The sequence below is a fragment of the Piliocolobus tephrosceles genome, chromosome 12, assembly GCF_002776525.5.
Source record: "Piliocolobus tephrosceles isolate RC106 chromosome 12, ASM277652v3, whole genome shotgun sequence".
Classification (NCBI taxonomy): domain Eukaryota; kingdom Metazoa; phylum Chordata; class Mammalia; order Primates; family Cercopithecidae; genus Piliocolobus; species Piliocolobus tephrosceles.
The window spans coordinates 69252576-69260652 of NC_045445.1; the positions used below are offsets into that span (position 1 = coordinate 69252576).

The following is an 8077-nucleotide window of genomic DNA, read 5'->3' on the forward strand; positions in this document are numbered from 1 at the left end:
TGTTGCAAGTTCTATGATGGCAGAGAATCAATGAATTCTATATTTCTCATGGCATCCAGCAAATCTGGGAAGTATATCAAGTAACTGTTAAATGATGTAACATGTGGCTTGACTTTTTTTGTGTAATGGTATAATGGTGATCACCCAAGTTGCTTCTGGCAGACTGGAAATTGAAGTTGGATGCATAAAAACCATAGTTTCTTTCCTCAGTCATCAGAGCCAACCAGTCACGTATAACAGTACACTTGCTTTTACTGTAAAATTTTAAAGTCTCGATGGACACCTTATTGATTTTAGTAAAACTTGAGTATTTACCTGTCAATCAAACACCGACCACAAAGGACTGTATTTCTTTATGCTATCATTTGGTTTCGGCAGCATGTAACAATTTTGTTAAAACCCAATTTCAAGTTGGAAGGCCAGACAGCACCTGCTCAAATGGCTGGCATGTAACTACTATAGTTACAGGGATGCTCGGTGTTCACAGCTATTCAGGAAGGTATAGAGAGCCCTGGCCGTGGATGTAGCTGATTTGTGCGAGGAAAAGGCAGCCCAGTTGCAGGCAGCCATCTCTCTTCCCCCCTCCCAACTCTTGGGTTCTGGGCTGAGGCCAGGGACTGTCCTGAGCTGATCGCAGGCTCCTATTGGCCGCTGTCTTTTGTGACGTCACGATCATGATGAGAATTGATGATCGGACACGCTGATTTCATTGTCTGAAGCGGCAGCGGAGACCCAGGAAAAATCTCGCTGAATCCGCCTGCCCCAGCAGTGGCCTGATCTGGGTTCCGCTGATTGCTTTCGTAACCGCACCACACCCGAGGTAAGCACTCAACACTGAGTGGGTGTGAAGGGCGAAGGAGGGCGGGCAAAGCACCGGGATAATGCTTTTCCTAGTTTGGGGCGAGGTTGGGGTTGGGGGGGGTGTCCATAGGTTCCGTGGCCTAAACAGGCAGCCAAAAAACTGGTGCGGATCCTAGGGAGCGAAGTGCCCCTATCCTCCTAGCGAAGCCTGGCGGCTGAGTGAGATTAGAAACGAGCTGCGGATAGGGATACAATGGGGATTGCGAAAGACCTTGCTCCGAGAGAGAGCGACGTTTGGGACGCACTTCTGGACGGGTAGTAGAAGGAAGTGGCGCCTCTGCCTCCGAAGAAAGGAGGGATTGAATTCTATCACTTCTAGATTTCACTGGACAGTAGATTTCTCACAGCCCTACTCAAAGGCACTGAGAGCGCTGCGCCTGCGCATTAGCACCTTGGTGGGGGCGGGGTGGGTCACTGTGAGGAGAATAGGCGTGGAGTTTGCACAGGCGCTGTTTCGGTTTCACTGGAAGAGGTGGGGCTGAGCCATTTCTGGGCTGAATTTGGAAAGTAGAGACCCAGGGAACATCCCAGACCTTGTGATGTTTCAAGCACCAGTTGATGATGAGGGATCTGCCATTTAGTTTAAACTGGCCTACTGAGTAAATCCAGCTTCAAAACGAGCCTTATAAATTTGCGAAGGCAAATTCTAAATTTCCAGGTATTAGATGTTGAATAACAGAATGAATTCTAGAAGAATTTGTGGAATAGAAGTTTATCAGATAAGAAACTGTTTGGAAAAATAAACACTAATTAGTCAAATGAATCTAAATTTTAATCTTAAAGGAGCTCTGATTTGGGGTGACAATGATTTTGAACCCTAAATTCTTTGGAAAGACTCAGAATGAAGTCCATTGTGGAGGCTCAGAGTAAGAAATTTTCCTTTCTGGTCTTTTTCTCTTCTTGGGACAATCTCTTATAAATCTTTAGTCTCCATTTCAAGTTTGGTGCTAAGTCCATCTTCTTCCTCTATGTCTCTGCTAGAATTACTGAAGTCAAACATTATTTTGAGAGACCCTTTCCTTCACTTCTTCATTGGGAACGCTGTTACATTACTTATATTAAGGCTTTTATTACTCAGCAGTTGTGAGGAACAGTGAAGAACAACCTACCTGTCTATTCTTGATGAATAGATTGTACAGTATTGTTATTAATTGCCCTTCACAGTCTGATCATAGACTCTTGACAATTTTACAGAGGAATCTGGATTTTTCTCTATTTCTCATAGTTAAGGGATTATCAAGTACTGGTAAATTTTCCTTTGAAAGACTTCGCACACCATTCCTCCTTTACAATCTAAATTCTCATCACCACTCATCTAGTCACTGTAGGAGCTTCCTAGGCAGTCTTCACCTGTGCCCCACATCCTTAGTGGTCTGTGAACACTTCTTTCAACAAATCACTTTCTTTAACCAACATATTCTTGGTTCCTTATTTTCTATTGTTTCAAGCCTAATTCCACTCGAATTTCAAAGAACTTCATAATCTGACCTCATTGTAATACAGGAGTCTTATTTTCCTTTATTCTTCAGTGCTCAACTCTCTTTAATGTTCAGTTAGGGAGAACAATCTACCTGTATAACTTTTCTCCTTATACTATTACTATTCCCTTCACCTAGGATGCCCTCTCTTCTACATAATTCACATATTACTCGCTTTGGAAACTCAACTCAAATTGCACCCCTCCACAAGTGCCTTCCAAATTAATCTAACCCAAATGTTACTGACCTCACTTTTCCTGGAATTCCCACATTAATTCTTGTCTTTGTCACTTGCTTGTGGGTTGCTTTGTATTGTCTCTTTTGTTGTTGTTGTTGTTTTTGGTGTGTGTGTGTATGTGTGTGTGTGTGTGTGTTAGACTGGAATCCTCAACCGGATTTTAAACTCTTCCTTAAGGGTTGGGATCATGCCATCTATTTCTTTATTATCTGTCTGTAGCACCTAACTGAATAATCAAAATAGCTGTAGCTGTTTATGTTCTTTTTTTCCCCAGAAAACAATTTCCTTGGAAATGAAGCAGTATTTTTATAGAGAGAACTGTACACATGTGAAAGCTTATTCATCGTTGGTCAGGCAAGAGACCCTCCAATGACTAAATAAACCTGAATGTAAGTCAGAGGAAAGGAATTACAGAGATCTCTATTTACTGGGTGGCCTTCAAATATATCATGTCCTCATAAACAAGATCAAGGGAGGGAACACTATTCCAGAAGTGGTTCTGTCTGTAATTTTCTCAGTTTGAAAAATACTAAATAAAGAGGTATTCCATTGTTCTATACTTCTCTTTGGTGACATCGTATCATGTATCTTTAAAAATATACAAATTTCTCTTTTTTTTATTACATTTTATCTACAATTGCTATCTTATATTGACTATTCCTGGTAGTTTTCATGTGTACATCTGTTGAATCAGAGATGACCATTGTGATGATTGTTATAATTGCTATTATATATTGGTTGTCACTTTCCTATCCCTTAGGCTTCAAATTGCACTGTTTTGCAGAGCTCAAGTTTTACTTGAATGACAGTGTGATTATGGTTTAATACAGAGGTTTTTCACATATTTCACTTTGGCTCCTGCCTCACTTTGAGGTACCATCTCAATATCACATAAAGTTTTTTGATGTAGAAATATGGAATAAAAGCAGTCAGAAGGGTGTTGTAACCTGTAAATTAGAACATCATTATTGTAGATAATTGCAAGTGAACCATGAAAGTTATTTATTATAAGGGAAAATTCTTTGACCGTTTCTCTGATTACCTACATTATATGAATCTCTTCAAAGCTGTTTTAACTTGTAGCAAGCTTTCATAGTAATTGAGAATTTCCTAGACATTTACATATAGATCAATAGAGAAAACTGATCAAACTTAAGCAACTCTGGGTAGAATGTGGTGCTTAGAAATATGCTGTTAAGTTTAGAGAGCTCAAAATAAAATATGAAAAAAAATGAGTGTGACATATATTTTTAAAGCTTGTTTTACAATTTCTGTCTGGGAGGATGACATTGGGTTTTCTCATTTAAGTTGTAGAGTTTGAGTTGGGGGAGATCTTATAATGATAAGCCAATCCCCTTATTTTACAAGTAAAGAATCTGAAGGCCAAAGAAGTGAGGTACTTTACTAGCATTAATAAACACTAATATTTATTAAGCACTTAGTGCCAGACATTGTGCTAAAAACTTTATATATCTTATTGCATTTAAACATCACAAAATCTATATGAAAGAGTCTATAGTATTATTTCCCATTTTACAAATGAGAAAACATATTTCAAAGCAGTTGATTTGCCCAGGTCCATACAGCTATTGCATGTCACAGTCAAGACTCAATCATGGGTTTGACTTGTAATCACCAAGTTGTGCTTGACTAAGGTCAATATAATGAACTTTTGGCAGAGCTTTAGCTAGGATCTAAATCTCTGGAATCTGAGACATGTGTGTGTGTGTGTGTGTGCACGTGCATTTCATAAACACCATATTACTTCTACGAAGTTAGAGATTTGTAAGATTACCCAAATAAATGGTGTATACTTACATTTGTTTTAGATATTTTATTAAAACACACTCTCTCAGTCTTGATTGAAAAAATACAGCATGAAACTTTGCATAAAATACATTTTAAAAACATTTATTGCCTTCTGCTTTTAACATTGTATCATACTTCCAGAGGGAATTGCATTTTTATAGTGCAATCTCCAACAGAATAAATAAAATTTGAATTGTTGATTTTTATTTTATTGTGGAGTCAGTGAGCTAAAACTGAAATTGGTGGTTTCTTAATATACTTGCATTGAGTACACTATATCTAGGTACACTAGTTTAGAAGCAAATATTGATAATTCCAGAGATATATTATGCATAAGAAGGGAGCTCGAGATGCTGGCATATTCAGAAGCTATCACTGATATCGTAATACCTTTCCAGTGTGCATGAAATTTTAAGGAAATAAGTTGAAACCTGTCTGTCCAAATGGGGTCATTCTTGTGCCAACTAGTAGCAAAATTGCCTGGGTCAAACCAGAGATCTAGGTATAAGGCAACTGGATACATGAAATTATACTGTCAGTCAATTAAATGCTTCACCTTACATCTTCCATCTGTAAAGAAATCTAGAACAATATCTGTCTTACCTTTTGTTTCACAAAAATTATCCTGTTGTTTCCCAAGTAGACATATGTGCGTTTAGGTTGATCCTTAGAATCTTTAAGCCTATTACTTGTCAGGGTGGCAAAATTTAGCAAACTATCTCCTTAACCCCTTTTCCCTTGGAGTTAGGGACAGTTTCTTTCAAGCTTCTAAAAACAGTAATGCAAACATGTGGCTTATATACTCCCACTAAGCACTTTTGTAATTAGGCAAGTATTAGTGTATGGTGCTCATTCAGAGTAATATGCTACTAAGTGGCAAAGCCAGGATTTGAGAGCAGGTGTTATTCTAGACACTGCATGCTCACCTGTTAAGCTACTAGGTATAGGTTAAGGAGCTAGAGTGAGGCCTGTCTTCATTGTTTTTCAAAAAATGTATGTATTCATATATATATATACACACACACACACATACACACATGTGTATACATAAATTCATATACACACACACACACACACATACGACATGTATATTTTCCTCCTAGTTTCTTTTCTCCTTCTAAGCTCCTAGTTTCTTTTCTCCTTCTGAGCCTCTAGTATAATAATATACTCCTTCTGAGTAATATTTCCCCCCTTTTTTTTTCCTCAGTGGAGATGACATTCTTTAAATAAATAAAGTCTGAAGTTTAGGGGAAAGGGTTCATTGTGCTGACCTCCAATGGCTTCACTGGCAGAAGGCACATAGACCCATATTCTTTCTTACTGTCAAACCAACCAATGTTGAAAGCACTTCATGAGTGGATTTTATTAAAAAAGTAGATTATATTATTATATAACTTTTCTAATACGTTAATTTAATGATTCAATATTTTCTTATTTGGTTAAATTAGTATACCTATTGTATGTTTTATGGATGGAATAGCTGTGTTATTTAAGAAAGTAATCATCTGAGACACATTTTCAAAATAGCTTTGCCCTTTCATAGACCGAAAATTTGTTGTGTTGAAATCCCCTTGTATTAATCTGTTTCTACACTGCTATAAAGAACTTCTCCAGAATGGGTAATTTATAAAGAAAAGACATTTAATTGACTCACAGTTCCAAATGACTGGGAAGGCCTCAGGAAACTTACAATCATGGTGGAAGTTGAAAGAAATGCAAGGCACGTCTTACATGGCAGCAGGAGAGAGAGAGTGAGGTGGGAACTGCCAAACACTTTTACACCATCTCACTCATGAGCATGAGAACATCATGGGGGAAATCGCTCCCATGATCCAGTCATCTTCCACCAGGTTACTCCCTCCACATGTGAGGATTACAATTCTAGATGAGACTTGGGTGGGGACACAGAGTGAAACCATATCACCCCTCAACAAAGCAACAACTGGAAGAGATCCAGGCATTGTAAAATGTGGAAGAAGAAATATATTCGGTATTAGTGGGAAGTATTACCTTAGGTATTAGAATGCTCAGTCTTGACTCCTCCTCATTATTCTAAGACAAAAGTATAACCACAGGAATTTATTTTTGAATATATATGTTAGTTATTAAAGTAATGAGTCAGACATTTTAATTAGGCTCACTTTCATCACTAATAAATGGTTAAAAGATGTTGGAAGTCAGTTTGAGATTATTTTTCTTCTCCCACCTAGTAATACTGAATGCAGAGAGAAACTTTTTGAATTCAGTATTATTTGTGATATGGAGCCTCAGGCAGGGATTTGTGAATCCCTCCCTTGCTATTCAAAGTGTGTTCCATAGAGTGATAGCATGAACATCACCTGGGAGACGCTTAGACACTGCAAAATCTCTGGCCCCAAGCTAGATATGCAGAATTGGAATCTGCATTTTAACAAGACCCCCCCCCAGTTACTAATATGTGTATTAATGTCTGAGAAGCACTGAAGTAAAGTGAAATCTGACGTCCTGTACAACAGAGACTTTTAAGAGCTGGTGATCTTAGAAACAAAAACCTGAATTTTCTTTAGTCTATTTTCACATTTCTAAAGAAATATGCAATCTAAGCATTCTCCATTATATATTGTATAATGAATACAGATCAGCTTTGTTCCATTCTGAAGTATACATTGCATCATTAAGAGAAAAAAACTATACAAATGTCATAGGTAAAATCGATAAGCCTCTGAGTATATCCACTTACATTAGTGATAGCAATGACTTTACCATTGAAATGATGTTTATCCTATTTACTTGACTTTTCAACGGAGTGTTACAGAAGAATATAGTTGTATTGGGTTCACTGTCACCAACATCCTCAAGGGGAATGGTATGTTGTCTCTTTGCTTCCATAACATATCACGACAAAATTATTGCCCTAGAACAACCCAAATTTATTATCTTATGGTTCCGGAAGGCACAAGTCTGAATGGGTCTCTTTGGGTTAAAATAAATGTGTCAGCAGTACTTTCGTTTTTAGCACCTTTAGAGAAGATTTTGTTTCCTTGGCTTTTCCAACTTTTAGAGGCTACCCACAAAAACAAAAGCAAAATTATTCCTACACTGACCAAATCTATCTTTGGGTCTCTGTTTGAGATATTCTGCCTTAAGTATCTCTTGCTTTTGTTTTATTTTTTTCATTTGAAGAATAAAGGAGGAGTTTTACCTGTGGCTATCAGATTTGGGGTTCTACTCTATGACACTTTTAAGTCATTATGCAGTTTCCTTATTTTTTTGCCAAGAAGTCTTGAGCATGATTACACTATGCATTTTCTTACTCTTTAAAGTATTTGTGGGGATAATCCTTCATTATATGATTGACAAAAATGTATATGTTTATAGTGTGTAACATGATAATTGGATATATGTACACATTGTGGAACACCTAAATCAAGCTAATAACATATCAGTTACCTCACATACTTACTTTGTGGTGAAAACATGTAAAATCCACTCTTTTAGCAATTTTCTTTTTTTTTTTCTTTTTTTTATTATACTTTAAGTTCTAGGGTACATGTGCATAACGTGCAGGTTTGTTACATATGTATACATGTGCCATGTTGGTGTGCTGCACCCATCAACTCGTCAGCACCCATCAATTCATCATTTATATCAGGTATAACTCCCCAATGCAATCGCTCCCCCCCCCCCCCCCCCCCCCCCCCCCCCCCCCCCG

General features: G+C 37.7%; 1 protein-coding gene across 3 annotated transcripts in view; it reads left to right on the top strand.

Moving 5' to 3' along the window:
- The first annotated feature begins 708 nt into the window (after positions 1–708).
- Positions 709–8077, top strand: part of HDX (highly divergent homeobox) — a 206675-nt gene continuing 199306 nt past the window's right edge. For all 3 annotated transcript variants that reach the window (XM_023202828.2, XM_023202826.2, XM_023202827.2), the window contains exon 1: positions 709–820. The gene's annotated coding sequence lies outside the window, so the exon portion shown is untranslated. The remainder of the gene's footprint in view (positions 821–8077) is intronic.